The sequence below is a fragment of the Panulirus ornatus genome, chromosome 9 (assembly GCF_036320965.1).
Source record: "Panulirus ornatus isolate Po-2019 chromosome 9, ASM3632096v1, whole genome shotgun sequence".
NCBI classification, from domain to species: domain Eukaryota; kingdom Metazoa; phylum Arthropoda; class Malacostraca; order Decapoda; family Palinuridae; genus Panulirus; species Panulirus ornatus.
In genome coordinates, this window is record NC_092232.1 from 36002657 (window position 1) to 36023088 (window position 20432).

The 20432-nt window shown below is 48.0% G+C and overlaps 1 protein-coding gene across 3 annotated transcripts in view; it reads left to right on the forward strand.

Moving 5' to 3' along the window:
* The first annotated feature begins 7465 nt into the window (after positions 1–7465).
* The window catches only part of LOC139750337 (uncharacterized), a 650672-nt gene continuing 637705 nt past the window's right edge, over positions 7466–20432 (forward strand). For 2 of the 3 annotated variants that reach the window (XM_071665016.1, XM_071665018.1), the window contains exon 1: positions 7481–8177. The gene's annotated coding sequence lies outside the window, so the exon portion shown is untranslated. Of the gene's footprint in view, positions 8178–20432 lie in introns of all 3 variants that reach the window. The other variant, XM_071665017.1, reaches the window with a different exon arrangement.

Here is a 20432-nt window from a genome sequence, read left to right on the forward strand (position 1 = left end):
TTTGCTCAGTTCCGACAGTATTTACGACAGTGTATGATTCAATACTGCACTGTATCTACTGCAGCTTTTCCACTAAGTATAACTTTTACGTTCACTATTGCATTTAGTTCATTTCGTCAGTGTGTCCACTGCAAGACGCCCCCCTGGGTATCAATCTACGATGTGCATTTGTCTTGGTTAAGTATATGCTTCAGTTCGTGTATAAGACCATCCCTCGATGTGTGCACTACACACCTCCATTATAATCATTCCCTCCATGTATTTTTCAGTAGCAGTGTATCATACCGATGTTCCCCATTATGTTGCTGTCCTCTCTCATTTCTACAAGTATTCATTCCGCCACAGCTCTCATGAACTGCCCAAGCCACAATGTATACTTTACTTCCTTCAGTATTCATGTATCCTTCAGTCGTCAATTGTAAACTGTACACATATTCTCCATGGGCCCCAAATTTCAAGCGTCACTTTATGCACCAACAACACGCATTCGTTCCCATCCACGAAGGAAACAAGAAAATCAACGCCTAATTAGAGCTCCTCAGATGTGGCAAGAACCACACGGACGCAGAAATAAACCCTGTAAGCTTAGGAAATCAATGACCCAAATGTTGTCACGCAATATTTCTGATGTGATATCTGAAAGTGGTTATATTACTCCATCAAGGGTGGGTATTCTAGTCCCTCCCTGATATCATAAATAATTTAGATAAATTATTTATTATTTACCCAGTATAAGAACGTCACTCTCCCACTGTTTATCCGTAAATAAACCATTATGTATACTGTAGTTCATCACTGTGTATACCTTGGTACAACACTACCTTACTGGAGACCTTGGATACGTATACATTCCTCTGACCCTTTGATTATACTTCTGTTACCTTGCCTAGAATTCATGTGTCCTCCACACATGCGTGTGTGACATATAAGATTGCATATGTATCAGAACTTCACAATGTATACTAATGGAATTCTTCCAGGTCGTATACTCATATATCCCAACATCTAGTTTACTTTCCTCAAAGTGCCTTACTTAGTTTACCCTCTGTATACTTCAGTCACTACCATTACTGTATTTGAGTTCCTTCAACGTGTACAGCAATGCTCAATGAAAGAGTTCTTAGCTATATACTTAACATACTCTGTTTATGACACTGTATATGATCACTTATGTATCTCACATTTAATGGGTAATAAGAGTCACATAATACGTTACCCAAGATACACATATCAACACAATAAATGTAACTGCTTAGTTACGCTAGGCTTAGTACCACCCTACACGACTACGCTTAGCACCACCCTACACGACTACGCTTAGCACCACCCCACACCACTAGGCTTAGCACCACCCCACACCACTAGGCTTAGCACCACCCCACACCACTAGGCTTAGCACCACCCTACACGACTACGCTTAGCACCACCCTACACGACTACGCTTAGCACCACCCCACACGACTAAGCTTAGCATCACCCGTACCACTAGGCTTAGCACCACCCCACACCACTAGGCTTAGCACCACCCTACACGACTACGCTTAGCACCACCCCACACGACTAAGCTTAGCATCACCCGTACCACTAGGCTTAGCACCACCCCACACCACTAGGCTTAGCACCACCCTACACGACTACGCTTAGCACCACCCCACACGACTAGGCTTAGCACCACCCCACACCACTAGGCTTAGCACCACCCCACACCACTAGGCTTAGCACCACCCCACACCACTAGGCTTAGCACCACCCCACACCACTAGGCTTAGCACCACCCGCACTACTAGGCTTAGCACCACCCCACACCACTAGGCTTAGCACCACCCCACACCACTAGGCTTAGCACCACCCCACACCACTAGGCTTAGCACCACCCCACACCACTAGGCTTAGCACCACCCCACACCACTAGGCTTAGCACCACCCCACACCACTAGCTTAGCACCACCCCACACCACTAGCTTAGCACCACCCACACCACTAGGCTTAGCACCACCCCACACCACTAGGCTTAGCACCACCCCACACCACTAGGCTTAGCACCTCCCCACACCACTAGGCTTAGCACCACCCCACACCACTAGGCTTAGCACCACCCCACACCACTAGGCTTAGCACCACCCGCACTACTAGGCTTAGCACCACCCCACACCACTAGGCTTAGCCCCACCCCACACCACTAGGCTTAGCACCACCCCGCACTACTAGCTTAGCACCACCCCACACCACTAGGCTTAGCACCACCCCTACACCACTAGGCTTAGCACCACCCCACACCACTAGGCTTAGCACCACCCCACACGACTAGGCTTAGCACCACCCCACACCACTAGGCTTAGCACCACCCCACACGACTAGGCTTAGCACCACCCCACACCACTAGGCTTAGCACCACCCTACACCACTAGGCTTAGCACCACCCCACACCACTAGGCTTAGCACACCCAACCCACTAGGCTTAGCACCACCCCACACCACTAGGCTTAGCACCACCCCACACCACTAGGCTTAGCACCACCCCACACCACTAGGCTTAGCACCACCCTACACCACTAGGCTTAGCACCACCCCACACCACTAGGCTTAGCACCACCCTACACCACTAGGCTTAGCACCACCCCACACCACTAGGCTTAGCACCACCCCACACCACTAGGCTTAGCACCACCCTACACCACTAGGCTTAGCACCACCCCACACCACTAGGCTTAGCACCACCCCACACCACTAGGCTTAGCACCACCCCACACCACTAGGCTTAGCACCACCCCACACCACTAGGCTTAGCACCACCCCACACCACTAGGCTTAGCACCACCCTACACCACTAGGCTTAGCACCACCCCACACCACTAGGCTTAGCACCACCCTACACCACTAGGCTTAGCACCACCCCACACCACTAGGCTTAGCACCACCCCACACCACTAGGCTTAGCACCACCCGCACCACTAGGCCCAGCGGCCACACTGTAGTAGTAACCCTAACTTTAGCACCGCCCGCACCACTACCCCAGCGGCCACACTGGAAGTTCTTCTTTCCTAGTTTGTTGGCGATAAAGTAATGTCTTTTCTGCTCATTTGCGCTGCCAGTGCCCCTGGAATAACACAAGTACTTGGTTGTACATCTACATATGCATATTACATGTACATTGTAAATGTTATCAACATCACAGGTATTGATCAGTGAGAGACATGCTTCCTGTAGCCTGCCATATACCAGTCGGGACCAAGAGAACCCCATTACCGTCAGGGGTCTAATGCTCCACCTTTATATACCACAGTCACACGTCCACTACTTGAATTCTGGCGGGAATCTGCTTCGGCATCACTTCTACCTTGACGGCAGAACTGGTCCGTTGACAGATGCACATAGGCGAGGGGATGAGTCAGCAGGAGGAAACCAGCAGCTCTATGACTGGACCAAGTGAGGTAGATCGCTCCTTACTTCATCTAACCGAGACCTGAGTTCCAATCAGGCAGTTTCAGGGAACGTTGTAAAGTCTTGAGATGTTCCCTAGACTAAGCAAATGTCGCAATCGCAGGGTTGATCCTGAGGCATATTGAGGCCAGAGTTTCTACAGCGTGTAAGAGAGGTGGGCCACAGTTCTCATCTCTACTCCTACTAAGAGCGAGTCTTGTGCAAACATCAGCTGTCTCTAGTCACACTGCGCAGGCCCCTCACTAGATGGCGACTTAATATCGTCGCATGCAACTTGTAAGTACTACTGAAGTATGACTAAGTGAAACTGAACGATGGTGTCGTCTTGTTAACTAGTAGTTTATGACGTTGGTGTAATTCCTTAAAGCCTGTTCATGGATTGTGGATTTACCACCAAGTGTAACTGACGCCACAGAAGCAAGCGCAGAAAATTTCTCAGCAAATTGTCGTTTCATTGAACACTGTTGACAAGGGACCGGTTATGCTACTTAGCATGTGTGTGTGTGTGTGTGTGTGTGTGTGTGTGTCAGAACGATTTTCTTGAATTTCTTAAACCCTAGTCATTTTTTTCCATTTCTTTTGCAAGTTGTTCTTCCGTTCTATCATCGTGCGTTGGTGTTCCTTAAATGAAGTCCATTTTTTATACGTTGCTTTATCACTATCCTTAGAAATACCCACACGCAGGTAACGAGGGTTTCCCCGGGTCACTAGTGGTTCACACTATTCATCATTTCCCATGTTATATTCTCACACTGTCGTTACCTTCGACTGTGTAAGTGCCACTTTAAATAATCCAGTTCCCTCATACATACATACATCAATCATGCCAGCTGGTATTTTCTAATGTGCACACTGCTCGCGCTTGTCAACTCCTCAATGAATATTTCATTCCCACAAACTAGATGCGTTAATTTTCCATATTGCACGATTTACATTTCTTCTGGAAGCATATTACACTTTCCCTAAAGTGGATACTCCAACCTCCCCGTGTCTTGTATTTCATCCTCAAAAGCTATCTACACTTCATCATTCACTGTCTATCATTCATCCTACACATCTATATATATCATTCCTCCCAGTGTCTATATTCTATCATGTACTCTCTCTATAATTCAGCCTCCACACTGTGCATATTTCACCCACCCAAGGCTCGCACCGCCATACTCAAGGAGTGGAAGTATATTCTCTTCTTGTTATTAGATCTCTACAATGGATGTTGTCTGCCCCAGAAAGGAATGGCTGATCTATTAAATGCACGAACGAATTACTGTAACCTGTGATGCAGAGATTCTTGATCATACAGTGACATACTAAGAAATAATTAATAAGAAAAAAAATCCTGGAGGAGGACATACAAAGTGGATCTAATTGAGATTGGTTAGTTGGAAATCTGGCCTTTAGGTCTATCATCATTCACCAAATGAGGAAATAAATGAGGCGTTAAAGACAATTGTACGACCTCATACTTTCTGATGAGTGCAACCCGTGTTCAAAAATGGAGGCCAGAAAGTAGACGATTATTAGTTCATCTAAACCTATTTAGAAAAGGTGCAAACATTCAAGCGTGTGTAATGATTGAGAAAAGGACAAAGTTGAAAAAGGCTGCCTTCCATGTATCCGAAAAATTATGTTTGATTATTCCTCATCGTTCCTCTGGTTCTTCAAGTGTTATCGTAAACTCCTTTGAAAAGCAAACTTAATTGTTTAAATGTTCAAAGTTACAGTTTATTTGTTCGTGAGGCCACGAGTAACGTCATTCGAGGAGAACGAAGTAGGTGACGCCATGGAGGTTTTAAGACAGTGACGATATAATCCTTCAGCTGGAGAGAAAAGGAAACATTACTCTCACACATGTCTGACAATGGCTGAAAGACGCCTGCCAGAGGACTGGAAGACACCTTACACATCTGTCTGGAACCGCCTGACAGAGACCTGGAAAACGCCTTACAGAGGCCTGGAAGACGCCCAAGAGAGGCCTGGAAGACGCCTAAGAAAAGCCTTGAAGTTGCCTTAAAGAGGTCTGAAAGTCTTCTTAAAGAGACCTGAAAGATATCCTAACAGAGGCCTGGAAGACACATGGCAAAGGCTGGAAGACGCCTAACAGGCCTGCAAGACGCCTTACAGAGGCTTGAAAAACGTCTGACAGCGGCCTGGAGGACATCTGACAAAGGCTGGAAGACGCCTTACAGAGGCCTGGAAAGTGTCCGACAGCGGCCTGGAAGACATCTGACAAAGGCTAGAAGACACCTTCTAGAGGCCTGGAAGACGCTTGACAAAGGCTGGTAGACGCCTTCGACTGACCTAGAATACGCATGACATAGGCCTGTAAGACGTCTAAAAGAAGAGTGCCAGGTGCCAAGAAGACGTCTTACACAGTCTGATACAGGCTTGTAAGACGTCTGGCAAGGGTCTGGAAGACGCCTAAGAAAGACCTGGATGGTGTCTTAGGTCTGGAAGATGCCTGACGGGGGCCTGGAAGACGCTTCACACAAGCCGAAAGAGCCCTTGATCGGGGGCCTGGAAAACCTCTAACACAGGTTTGGAAGATACTTGATGTCACATAAAGGCGAGGTCGTGTTACGGTAGGTTGCGAGTTGGAGCTATTTTCTGTACTGCTTTTATGCGTTCAATTCCAGGTCCAGGTGTGGGTTGTATGTTCTCCTTTGTTGCCCGCCAGACGCACTGGTTACGGCTCTGGCCGCTATCTGTCCGTAATCCTACGTACAATATAATGTAAGAACAAGAGAGAGAGAGAGAGAGAGAGAGAGAGAGAGAGAGAGAGAGAGAGAGAGAGAGAGAGAGAGAGAGAGAGAGAGAGAGAAGGGGGGGGGGGGCGTATAAAGCTCAGGGTTCAACCATGACATACTCGAGCCAGTCTATCTTTCTGAGACCCAGAGGTCAGAGGTCAGGAGCAAGAGAGCCACAGGTTGGCTGGTAGTGGCCTGGTGTGGGGGAGTGGTGAGGTGAGTGAGCGTCACAATCGCGAGCATTTGAGTATGCTTTACGCTTAGACGTAAATTTGTAGTATCGATTACCACGAACGTGAGGTGTGTGCGTCGTCCATGCTGGATTCCATGTGAAGGTGGTCCGAGGGTTGGGGTGTGTGTGTGTGCGGGGGGGATATGATCCCTTACCAACGCCTGTGGCGTTCACATCGTCAATGGAGAGTCATATGAGGTGTATGGAGAGTCATATGAGGTGTATGGAGAGTCATATGAGGTGTATGGAGAGTCATATGAGGTGTATGGAGAGTCATATGAGGTGTAGTCATGACAGATACTGTAATGTATCGGTAATGTAATCCTTAAAATACTTCAGAGACATGTTCTCAGGGCCGTGTTAATGTACATTCTTTCGTATCCGATGCGAGACGGTACAAGAATCTCACATGATTTCCAGCTATTTTCGGTGCTTCGCTGAAGCTAACACACACACACACACACACACACACACACACACACACACAGGTATTTTGAGTGTATGACATTTACAATTTTACGTATCAAATTACGTATCTTAAACCCAATTTATCAGTATACATAGCCACACTGCTTCTTTCCCTAGTATGGAAGGAAACGAATATGTTTTCATGTCAGTGTGTGTGGACGAGTGGCGACAGAGCCAACAATGTTTTCGTTCAAATAAATGTTTGTTCGAGCGCTTGAAATGCCTGGGTGGGAGGTAAACGGAATCCTTGTTCCTTGTTTGACAAATACATTGATTTGACGCTAACCATCTCGGACCAATTTTGATTCACAGGAGTTTCTTTCTCTTTTTCTTTTCTTTTTTTTTTAAACATTGGTCATGATGGCAGTACACGAGTGAGACTCGCTTTATGAGGTGGTGGAGGAGGAGGAGTATGGCAGGTAGAGGGTCAGGACAAGCACATGTAACACCGCTAAAAATCGAAGCCCGTCCACCAGCCTGCCCCACTAAAGCCGACATACACAGCCTCGCGTCGGTGCTGGAGGGAGGGAGTGTGGCGGTGGTGGTGGTGGTGGCGTGGTGGTGGTGGCGTGGTGTTGTGGTGGTGGAGGCGCGCCGCTCAGTGTGGCTGGGGCAGTAGTCCTCACCTGTTGTGCCCGGACGCCAGGACTGGTGGTGTGTGCGTGTGCGTGTGTGTGTGTGTGTGTGCGGGGGGAGACCGCCGCGCGCGGTGGGTCTTGGTAGCCCAGTGGTTCCTGCTGCCCTAGTGACACCACGTCGCTCTTCCCACCCACATCCTGCACCGTCAGTAGCGCGGCTGACACCTGAGGGCCCCGCGCGGTGACCAGCCTTCAGGCAGTTCCTGTAGCATATCTTGGTGAACCAGGATAAGAAAGGTCACAGATAAGAACCAGGATAAGAAAGGTCAGAGATAAGGACTGGGATATGAAAGGTCAGAGATAAGGACTTGCATAGGAGAGGTCATAGATAAGGACCAGGATAAGAGAGGTTCAGAGATAAGGACCTTACTGTGACCACTTCGTCAGTAGTCCAGGCCGAGCACAGCGACACCCTCACTTCCTTATCAGAATAATTCTGATCTTGTGATGAGGAAAAGAAGTGTCGCTTCATACACGCCGGAGGAATACTGACGTGTGCGTGTGTGTGTGTGTCTCTCTCTACGTACAGTACGGCCTGCAGAAGTCGTCAACCTGCAGGAGCTCTCAACCTACAGGAGCTCTTAACCTGCAGGAGTCGTCCATCTGCAGGAGCTCTTAACCTGCTGCAGGAGGAGGAGGAGCCAGGAGACGGTAAGACACAAGTTTGAGAATCGCTCCCCCAACCCACACTGTACACACACACAGACAGACAGACACACATGGCTGTGTTACAGACACACATGGCTGTGTTACTGTTACAAAGGGGAGGCGGGGGGGAGGGGTTAACACAGCAGGGTAACACAGCAGAGCCGCTGGTACACAGAGCCTGGGGGGGGGGGGGGTGTCTGCTGCACACGAGCAGCAGCAGCAGCAGATCCTCCGTAATGTTCAGGTCCCAATCTTCCTCACACTGCTGTCCAGCCTCAGCTGCTCCCCCTTACCCACTCGCTCTCCCCTCTCTCCTACTCGCTCTCCCCTCTCCCACTCGCTCTCCAATCTCCCACTTGCTCTCCCCTCTCCCACTCTCTCTCCCACTCGCTCTCCCACTCGCTCTTCCCGCCCATCACTTTCCCCGCCTCTCACATTCCTCACCTCTCACCTTCCTCCTCCCTGGCTCTAACTACCTGACCCCTCACCTTCCTTGCTTCTCACTTCACTCTCTCACCTTCCTCACCTCTCACCTCTCACCTTCCCTGCCCCTCACCTTCCTCACCTCTCACCTTCCCTGCCCCTCACCTTCCTCACTACTCATTTTCCCCACGTCACACTTTCCTCCCTCCTCAACTCTCCAAACTGTCATCTTTCTCGCCCCTCATTTACCCTGTCCCTCACCTTCACCTCATCTTTTCAGCCTCATTTTCGCCGATCACCATTCCCACTTGTCACCATCCCTGCCCTCCATCTGTTCCCCACCCTCATCTTCCCCATCCCTCACCTTCCCTACCCATTCATCTTCCCTTCCTTTCATCTTTCCTGTCCTTCACTTTCCCAGCCTCTCACCTTCATTGTCTGCCCCTGTCCCCCATTTTTTTTTCTTACCATGTCCGCCCCTCATTTTCACTGCCCCTGATCCTTCCATCATACCTACTCCTCACTTTCCCCGCCTCACACCTTCCCTGCTTCTCACCTTCACCTTCCTCACTTTCCCACGTACTCTGGCCCTCATATTCCCCATGACTCATCTTCCTCGCCTCTTATTTCTCCAGACCCTCACCTTCCCCGTCTCTCACCATCCTCGCTCCTCACCTTCACCGTCATTCATCTTCTCCAGGTCTCACTATCCTCGCCTCTCATATTCACGAAAACCTCACCTTCCTTGGGCCTCATCTTCTCTGCTTCTCATTTTCCTTACCTCTCGCCTTCACCTTCCTCCTCTCACGTCTGCAACCTTCACTTCCATTTACCTCTACCTCTCACCTTCCCCACCCCTCATTTTCTCCAGCCTCTCCCCCCCCCTCACTTTCCATGTCTAATTTTACCCACTCTTAACCCTCCCTGGACCTCACATTCGCCATTCCTCATCTTCTATGCGTGTCATCTTCCCTACCCCTCATCTTCCTCATCTTTCACCTTCCCTAGGCCTCATCTTCCCAGCCATTTATCGTCCAACGTTTCATCTTCTTCGCCTCTCACTTTCACTGCCCTTCACCTTTCCCTCCCGTCACCTTACGGGCCTCATCTTCGCCTGTCATCTTCCCCATTTGTCACTTTCCCTACCCTTCATCATCGCTGCCACTCACCTTCCCTGCCCCTCACTTTCCCACTTGTCTGTCACCTTCCCCGCACCCTCACTTTCTGCCCTCCACCTTCTACTGCATGTCCTTCATTTTCGCTACTTCTCAGCCTCTCACCTTCCTAGTTTCTGACCTGTCCTATCTCTCACTTTCCCCGCCGTTCATCCTCTCCCATCCTCATGTTCTTCGTACATCTCTTACCATGCCTCTCACTTTCCTCACCTTACCAGATTCATCTTCGTCTCGCACCTTCCCTACCAATCACCTTCTCTGTTCTTTCATCTTCACCCATCACCTTACTGCCTCTCACTTTCCCCACCCATCACCTTACTGCCTCTCACTTTCCCCACCCCTCACCTTCCTCGTCCCTCACCCTCCCTGTTCCTCATCTTCACTATTTCTCACCTTCACTACTACTCACCTCACTGCCCCTCACTATCCCAGCTCCCCACCATTTCAGCATCTCACTTTCCTCATCCCTCACCATCCTTGTCTCTCATATTCCCCGGCCTCTACCTCCACGCTCCTCACCTTCTCCACCCATCACCTTCCCCTTCCCCGTTTATCACCTTCCTCATCTTTCACCTCCTCTGCCCCTCACCTTCCCAGCCATTCATCTTCCATGTCTCATCTTTCTCACCGGTCACCTTCCTTGCTCTATATATATATCCTCCACCTATCACTTTCCCTCCCACTCACCTTCCCTGAACCTCACTTTCCCAAACCACCCCCTCACCTCCCCAATCTCTCATCTTCCTCGTTTCTCATCTTCCCTCACCTTCACTACCGATTCATCTTTCAACGTCTCATCTTCGCTTCTCACCTTCTCAAGCCATCACTTTCCCCCACCCGCCATCATATGCATGCCTCATCATCTTCGCCTCTCTACACGATCCCCTCCGTCCCCTCACTTTCCCCACCCCTCTCACCTTCCCCCCCTCACGCTCGGGCGGGGGGGGGGGGGGGTAACAGTCGGTAACACACGGTAAATCGGCTTCAACTGTTGGCTGTCCCACGGAGAGATCATCCGTGACGTCATTACCAGCCCGTGACGATTGAGGATGACGTCACCGTTGCCCAGTCACACCCCGTCCACTTCCGACACAAGAACGGCGTCATGAATGACGTCACGGCTTGTCAGTGTCAGCTGGCGCTGACTTCAGAGACTGCCAGGAATGACGATGACATCACGGCTACCTCATGACAGCTGACGCATGATGTCACAGCTGGCCAGGAACAGCTGATATCATCACCCCTCCTCCGATATAAGGACAGACCGTAATGACTTCGTTTTAAGGAAATAACAGCTGATGAAGATGACTTAAGCGGACGACAATGACGTCACGTGAGGCATCCTACAAATGATGATGTCATCGTCAGTTGGAGGTCTCCAGTCCAACAGCTGGAGGTTTACCGTTGTACCATCGTGATGTACTTGTACCATCGACATGGTACAGCTGGTGGTGTACCGTTGTACCATCGTGTGGTACTTGTACCATCATCACGGCACAGTGGCGGTGTACCGTAGTACCATCATGAGGTACTTGTACCATCGACACGGTACAGCTGGAGGTGTACCGTTATACCATCGTGTGGTACTTGTACCATCATCACGGCACAGTGGCGGTGTACCATTGTACCATCGTGAGGTACTTGTACCATCGACACGGTACAGCTGGAGGTGTACCGTTGTAACATCATGTGGTACTTGTACCATCATCACGGTACAGCTGGAGGTGTACCGTTGTACCATCGTGTGGTACTTGTACAATCATCACGGTACAGCTGGAGGTGTACCGTTGTACCATCATGTGGTACTTGTACCATCATCACGGTACAGCTGGCGGTGTACCGTTGTACCATCGTGAGGTACTTGTACCATCATCACGGTACAGCTGGTGTGCCGTTGTACCATCATGTGGTACTTGTACCATCATCACGGTACAGCTGATGGTGTACCGTTGTACCATCGTGAGGTACTTGTACCATCATCACGGTACAGCTGGAGGTGTGCCGTTGTACCATCATGTGGTACTTGTACCATCATCACGGCACAGTGGCGGTGTACCGTTGTACCATCGAGGTACTTGTACCATCGACACGGTACAGCTGGAGGTGTACCGTTGTAACATCATGTGGTACTTGTACCATCATCACGGTACAGCTGGAGGTGTACCGTTGTACCATCGTGTGGTACTTGTACAATCATCACGGTACAGCTGGAGGTGTACCGTTGTACCATCATGTGGTACTTGTACCATCACCACGGTACAGCTGGCGGTGTACCGTTGTACCATTGTGAGGTACTTGTACCATCATCACGGTACAGCTGGAGGTGTGCCGTTGTACCATCGTGAGGTACTTGTACCATCATCACGGTACAGCTGGTGGTGTACCGTTGCACCATCGTCAGATACTTGTACCATCATCACGGTACAGCTGGAGGTGTACCGTTGTACCATCATGTGGTACTTGTACCATCATCACGGTACAGCTGGTGGTGTACCGTTGTACCATCATGTGGTACTTGTACCATCATCACGGTACAGCTGGCGGTGTACCGTTGTACCATCATGTGGTACTTGTACCATTATCAAGGTACAGCTGGTGGTGTACCGTTGTACCATCGTGTGGTACTTGTACCATCATCATGGTACAGCTGGTGGTGTACCGTTGTACCATCATGTGGTGCTTGTACCATCATCACGGTACAGCTGGTTGTGTACCGTTGTACCATCGTGAGGTACTTGTACCATCATTACGGTACAGCTGGTGGTGTACCGTTGTACCATCATGTGGTACTTGTACTATCATCATGGTACAGCTGGTGGTGTACCGTTGTACCATCATGTGGTGCTTGTACCATCATCACGATACAGCTGGTGGTGTACCGTTGTACCATCGTGAGGTACTTGTACCATCATCACGGTACAGCTGGTTGTGTACCGTTGTACCATTGTGAGGTACTTGTACCATCATCACCGTACAGCTGGTTGTGTACCGTTGTACCATTGTGAGGTACTTGTACCATCATCACGGTACAGCTGGTTGTGTACCGTTGTACCATCATGTGGTACTTGTACCATCATCACGGTACAGCTGGTGGTGTACCGATGTACCATCATGTGGTACTTGTACCATCATCACGGTACAACTGGTGGTGTACCGATGTACCATCATGTGGTACTTGTACCATCATCACGGTACAGCTGGTTGTGTACCGTTGTACCATTGTGAGGTACTTGTACCATCATGACCGTACAGCTGGTTGTGTACCGTTGTACCATTGTGAGGCACTTGTACCATCATCACGGTACAGCTGGCTGTGTACCGTTGTACCATCATGTGGTACTTGTACCATCATCACGGTACAGCTGGTGGCGTACCGATGTACCATCGTGAGGTACTTGTACCATCATCACGGTACAGCTGGTGGTGTACCCTTGTACCATCATGTGGTACTTGTACCATCATCATGGTACAGCTGGTGGCGTACCGATGTACCATCGTGAGGTACTTGTACCATCATCACGGTACAGCTGGTGGTGTACCGTTGTACCATCATGTGGTACGCTGATAAATGTTTGATCCCCTTAACCCTCGTAGACAGACCTACCCCACGATGTGTACACACGACCTAGTACACACAGCTATAGGTACACACAGCCTGTGTACACACACACACACACACACACAAACCATGAATCAATATGGCCTCTAACCCTGGGCGTGGCAGTCGGCCCACACCCAACCCAGGTGTCTATCCTTTCCCGTGGACACGTCACTGCGGATGAGAGAGAGAGAGAGAGAGAGAGAGAGAGAGAGAGAGAGAGAGAGAGAGAGAGAGAGAGAGAGAGAGAGAGAGAGAGAGAGAGAGTCAGCCTGGATATGATCATCATCCAGTTAGGTCGTTAGCTGCTGGACTGGTGGGTGGATAGGGGATTTGGGAGTGGTCATCGTCCCAAACTCGAGTCCCACAACAGGAGGATAGGAGAGGAGGCAACCTGTCTGCTGGATAGTAATATGGGTAGCGAGTCACAGGGAATAATAGTTAGGTGCCTTACATTGGTCTTCCATGGAAGAGAGAAGAGTAAGGGGTGACCTGGCCACAGTCTTTAAGTGTTTAAGGCCAGTGTGTTGAGTTAAGGATCCATGAAAGATACAAGGGGAGAAGACAGAAGATCATAACATGACATTGTTAAAGGAATGTATTAGAAAATAACTGAAGAAGTACATTTAGAGTACATGTGTAATGGATGATTGTACACCACATCACAATCGTTCCTTGTGTGTGTGTGTGTGTGTACACAACCACTGGTAAGGAAGTGTACACAACCTAAAGCGCACATACGTATCCTGAGACACGTGTACATGTACACGCAACACTAGAACACACTCCAGACACCAAATCTGTAACACACCCTAGACACCAACACACCCTGTGTACCCCCCACACACGGTATAGTTTGCCAACACCGCAAACATCACGAACTCAAACTTCTCAAAACTTCCTCCAAAAGCTCATTGATCAGCCCTTCTTGCAAGGGAGGGGTTCCCACTCCGTTCAAAACTCCAAGAATGTTCTTCAACTCCTCTCAGTTTTCAATTCATCCCCGTTTTCTTTGTGCCTCATTGAAGGGCTGGCTTCGATGAAGGCTCCTCTCCGTGATCGTAACGTACAGTGTTAACAACATAACAGTTCCACATTGAGTTCTTTAAGTCATGATGTAATCAGTCGGTCACACACGCTAGGTCGAATGTCAACATCGGGTGGACAAAACTAAATACGCGTCTTTTACAGACATATCAATACATACAGACATTACAGTATTTTGCAGACATATCCATACATACAGACATTACAGTATTTTGCAGACATATCCATACATATAGACATTACAGTATTTTGCAGACATATCCATACATACAGACATTACAGTATTTTGCAGACATATTCATACCTGTATACAGACATTACAGTATTTTACAGGCATTTCCACAGCTGTATACAGACAGTACAGTACTTTACACACATATCCATACACAAGGACATTACACTGCTTTACCTCCACACACACACACACACACACACACACACACACACACAGTGGATATGTTGGGTATTAAATGTCTCATGATAATACGTGGGATGATGAGGGTTGATCGTGAAAGGAAAGACAGGATAAGAAAGACGTAAGGCAGGAAGCGGAGAATGTTTGGAGTAATGAGAGAGCTGGAGGAGTGGGTTGAAATGGTTTGGTCAAGTGGAGAGGATGAGTGAGGAGAGGTTTAGTAAGAGGACGTAAGTATCAGAGATGAGGGAACAAACAGGAGGAGGAGTCCACGGACGAGATGGAAGGATGCAGTGAAAGACACACTGAGTTAACACGGCCTGAATAAGTGAAAGGCGTGCATGGGATAGAGCGAATTGCAGTGATGTGGTATACAGGGGGCGAAGTGCTAACATTAGGCTGAACCAGGGCATCCGAAGAGGTCAGGAGAAATGGGAGAAACCCCTTCCTTAAAAAGAGTCCTGGTGTTATCTAGGACCTCTTCACCAGTGGCTATTGCGGTCTAAGGCTGCGCTACTTCCGGTAACACCCATATATATATATATATATATATATATATATATATATATATATATATATATATTATCCCTGGGGATAGGGGAGAAAGAATACTTCCCACGTATTCCCTGCGTGTCGTAGAAGGCGACTAAAAGGGAAGGGAGCGGGGGGCTGGAAATCCTCCCCTCTCGTTTTTTTTTTTTTTTTTTTTTCCAAAAGAGGGAACAGAGAAGGGGGCCAGGTGAGGATATTCCCTCAAAGGCCCAGTCCTCTGTTCTTAACGCTACGTCGTTATCGCGGGAAATGGCGAATAGTATGAAAATATATATATATATATATATATATATATATATATATATATATATATATATATATATATATATATATTTTTTTTTTTTTTTTTCTTTTTTCTTTCAAACTATTCGCCATTTCCCGCATTAGCGAGGTAGCGCCAAGAACAGAGGACTGGGCCTTTGAGGGAATACCCTCACCTGGCACAATTCTCTGTTCCTTCTTTTGGAAAAAAAAAAAAAAAAAAAAAAAAAAAAAAAAATATATATATATAAATATATATATCGTAAAGGCGAGGTCTGTATATGGTGTTCTCAGTCAGTGTAGAACACAGGAGGAGGACAGCAATGCTGGGCCCGGGCCAGAGGTATGTGGGTCAGACGTCTGCCTCGAGGGACCGGGGAATCCAGGGTGTTTGGAAGGACTTGTGGAGGAGTTAGTGGGCCCGCTCTGGGGAGGCAGGACGCCATACGACCGGATCTTCCATCCTTCTGGATGTTTGGTTTCATCTTCTTTCTCACCATCTACCACGTCATTCCTAAGTGGAGGGCATGGTCAAAGGAGAACATGGTGAAGATCTTAATTCTTCCTTCCACTGTGTTCTAGCCACGTCGCTCGTGCTGCCGGAGTCCAGGGAAGCCACTGTGGCTAGATCGGTCGTTTACATCGAAGACCACAATGTCACAGACGCCTGCAGGCTGGCCCGTGCTTGGTGTACCCCAGAGGACATCCCAGCCAACCCTCCACTGTACACCATACGCTGCGCTCTTTACTTAACGTAGATGAGATCATATTATACTTAGACACCCTTGAGCACAACGGTACGACCCTTGAGCAAGAGGGTACGACCCTTTAGCACGACGGTACGACCCTTGAGCAAGACGGTAGGCCCTTGAGCACGACGGTAGGCCCTTGAGCACTACGGTACGACCCTTGAGAGCGACGGTACGACCTTTAAGCACGACGGTACGACTCTTGTGCACGACGGTACAACTCTTGGGTACAATGACCTGGCCTTTGAGCTGACCTTTAAAAGGTCAGGTCAAAAAGTCAGGCCTTCATACCGAGTCTTCCCCCGTCGTGTTCAAGTACGACACGGCCGTCCTCAAGAGGTTAATATCCCGCGGTGTGTGTGTGTCGGAAATGTTCCCTCAGTGACTCGCATCTCCACCTCCCACAGCCCTGGACCACTCACACACTGCATGACACACCTCCCACAGCCCTGGACCACTCACACACTGCATGACACACCTCCCACAGCCCTGGACCACTCACACACTGCATGACACACCTCCCACAGCCCTGGACCACTCACACACTGCATGACACACCTCCCACAGCTCTGGACCACTCACACACTGCATGACACACCTCCCACAGCCCTGGACCACTCACACACTGCATGACACACCTCCCACAGCTCTGGACCACTCACACACTGCATGACACACCTGCTCATAATAGGCGAATGCTGCTCAGCTGTCAGTGTGGCAGTAAAAAAAATTCATCTTCGGGTACTTCCATCATCACTGTCTCATTTGTACAGTGAAGACAACATCATTGTTAAAGCCTTACTAAGTGGAAGGTGTGCAGACGTCCCTGCGAGTACTGTGTGGCCAGGAGCTGTGGCCAACACCTGGTGTGTTGCCAGGAGCTGCGGCCAACACCTGGTGTGTTGCCAGGAGCTGCGGCCAACACCTGGTGTGTTGCCAGGAACTGCGGCCAACACCTAGTGAGTGGCCAGGAGCTGCGACCAACACCTGGTGTGTTGCCAGGAGCTACGGCCAACACCTGGTGTGTTGCCAGGAGCTGCAGCCAACACTTCGTGTGTTGCCAGGAACTGCTGCCAACACCTGGTGTGTTGCCAGAAGAAAACGGCAGATCAAGAGGAAGGTACAGGGGTTGAAAAAAAGAGGACACTAGAGAGTTGGGGTGAGAGAGTATTAGCAAACTTCAGGAAGAATATAGAAAGTGTTTTGGGAGGAGGTTAATAGTGTGAGAGACACAAGAGAGCAAATGGGGAAATCAGTGAAGGGGGGTAAATAGGTAACGGTAACAGGCAGAGATGAGGTTATGAGGAAATGGAATGAAGGAATGTTGAATGTTTGATGACAGGGTGGCAGATGTTAGGGTCAGGGTGGTATGCGAAATGAGAGAGTCATGGTAAGTGTTTTCGTGAAAAGAGAAGAGGTGATGAAAGCCTTGCATATGATAAAATGTGGCAAGGAGGTTGGGATGGACGGTAATGGAGTCAGATTTCTCAAGAAGGGAGGTGACTGCGTTTTTGAATAGTGAGTTTGGGTCTTTAATGTATATAATGTTCATCTTGAGGTGCCTGGGGACTGGCGCAATACCTGTATAGTGTCACTGAATAATAGCAATGGGGACAAAAAAGTGAGAGTTCAAAGTACAGAAGTAAAAGTTTGTTGAGTGTACCTGGTAAGTTGTACTGAAGAGTGGTGACTGAGAGGATGATAACAAGCAGGACTTCAAACTCTGGAGGAACAATGTGGTGTCATGAGTGGTAGAAGGTGTGTGGATCAGGTGTTTGCTTTGAAGAATATGTGCGAGAAATACTCAGAGGAACAGAACGATCTGTATGTAGCGTTTATGGATCTAGAGAAAGCGTGTGACAGGATTGACAGAGATGCACAATGGAAGGTGTGGCAAATATATGGCGAGGAGGAAAGCTGCTAGAAACAGTGAAGAGGATTTCTAGTGAAAATGGCATGTGTGCGAGTAAGAAGAGAGGAGGGTGAGTGGTTCCAGGTGAAGGTGGGTCTGCGACAGAGACAGGTGATCTGGAGTTTAAATTTGAATAGAGAAGAGTGGGATGTTTTGGAGACATATTTAGGAGTGCACATGGTAGCAAATGGAACTGTGAAAGCTGCAGTGATGGGGCTAAGGTCATGGGTGCATTGTGAAAAACAGAGGACATTGTCGGTAATGGCAAAGATAGGCGTGCATAATGATAATAGTCTCGATGGTGTTGTAAGGAGGCGAGGCGTGGGGTCTAGATGAGAAAACACGGAGGAGGGTGAATGTGGTGAAAAGTGAGATGTTCGAGGACAATATGTGGTGTGAGGAGAGCTGGTCAATTAAGACATGATAGAGTAAGAGAGTACCGTGGTTATAAGAAGAGTATTGTTGGGATAGCTGTAGAGGGTGTACTGATATGGTTTGGATATATGGAGAGGATGAGTGAGGAAAGGTTGTAAAAAAGCGTACGTCAGAAGTGGAAGGGATAACGAAAAGAGGAAAAATGAACTGTATATGGAAGGATGGAATGGAAAAATATTTGAGCGCTCGGTGCCTGACTATGCAGGAGGGTGTAAGGCATGAACTGGTACAGTAGCGCTGTGGTATACAAGGGGCGACGGGTTTGTCAGTGGACTGAAGCATGGCATATGCAGCAGGCGAAGGAAACCATGGAAAGCGCTGTGGGGCCTGGTTGTAGATTGTGGGCTGTGGTCTCGGTGCATCAGACATCATCAGCTAGTGTGTGGATATGGGCAAGTGAGGCCATTTTTTCGTTTGTTCCTGACGCTGCCTCACTAATGCAGAAAACGGCAAAAATGGATGAAAAGAAAAAATCATATATATATATATATATATATATATATATATATATATATATATATATATATATATATATATATATATATATATATATATATTTTGCTTTGTCGCTGTCTCCCGCGTTTGGGAGGTAGCGCAAGGAAACAGACAAAAGAAATGGCCCAACCCACCCCCATACACATGTATATACATACACGTCCCCACACGCAAATATACATACCCATACATCTCAATGTACACACACATATATATATATATATATATATATATATATATATATATATATATATATATATATATATATATATATATATATATCTATATACACACAGACATATACATATATACACATGCACACAATTCACACTGTCTGCCTTTATTCATTCCCATCGCCACCTCGCCACACATGGAATAACATCCCCCTCCCCCCTCATGTGTGCGAGGTAACGCTAGAAAAAGACAACAAAGGCCCCATTCGTTCACACTCAGTCTCTAGCTGTCATGCAATAATGCCAGAAACGAGAGCTCCCTTTCCACATCCAGGCCCCACAGAACTTTCCATGGTTTACCCCAGACGCTTCACATGCCCTGATTCATGCCATATATATATATATATATATATATATATATATATATATATATATATATATATATATATATATGTATATATAGACAAGCAGATGGATTTGTATGTAGCATTTATGGATTTGGAGAAAGCATATGATAGAGTGGATAGAGATGCTTTGTGGAAGGTATTATAAGTATATGGTGTGGGAGATAAGCTGCTAGAAGCAGTGAAAAGTTTTCATCAAGGATGTAAGGCATGTATACAAGTAAGAAGAGAGGAAAGTGATTGGTTCTCGCTGAATGTCGGTTTGCAGCAGGGGTGTGTGATGTCTCCGTGGCTGTTAAATTTGTTTATAGATGGGGTTGTTAGGGAGGTGAATGCAAGAGTTTGGTGAGGGGGGGCAAATATGCAGTGTGTCGTGGATGAGAGGACTTGGGAAGTGTCAGTTGTTGTTCGCTGATAATACAGCGCTGGTGGCTGATTCGGGTGAGAAACTGCAGAAGTTGGTGACTGAGTCTGGTAAAGTGTGTGAAAGAAGAAAGTTGAGAGTAAATGTGAATAAGAGCAAAGTTGTTAGATTCAGTAGGGTTGCGGGACAAGTTAATTGGGAGGTAAGTTTGAATGGAGAAAAGCTGGAGGAAGTGAAGTTTTTTAGATATCTGGG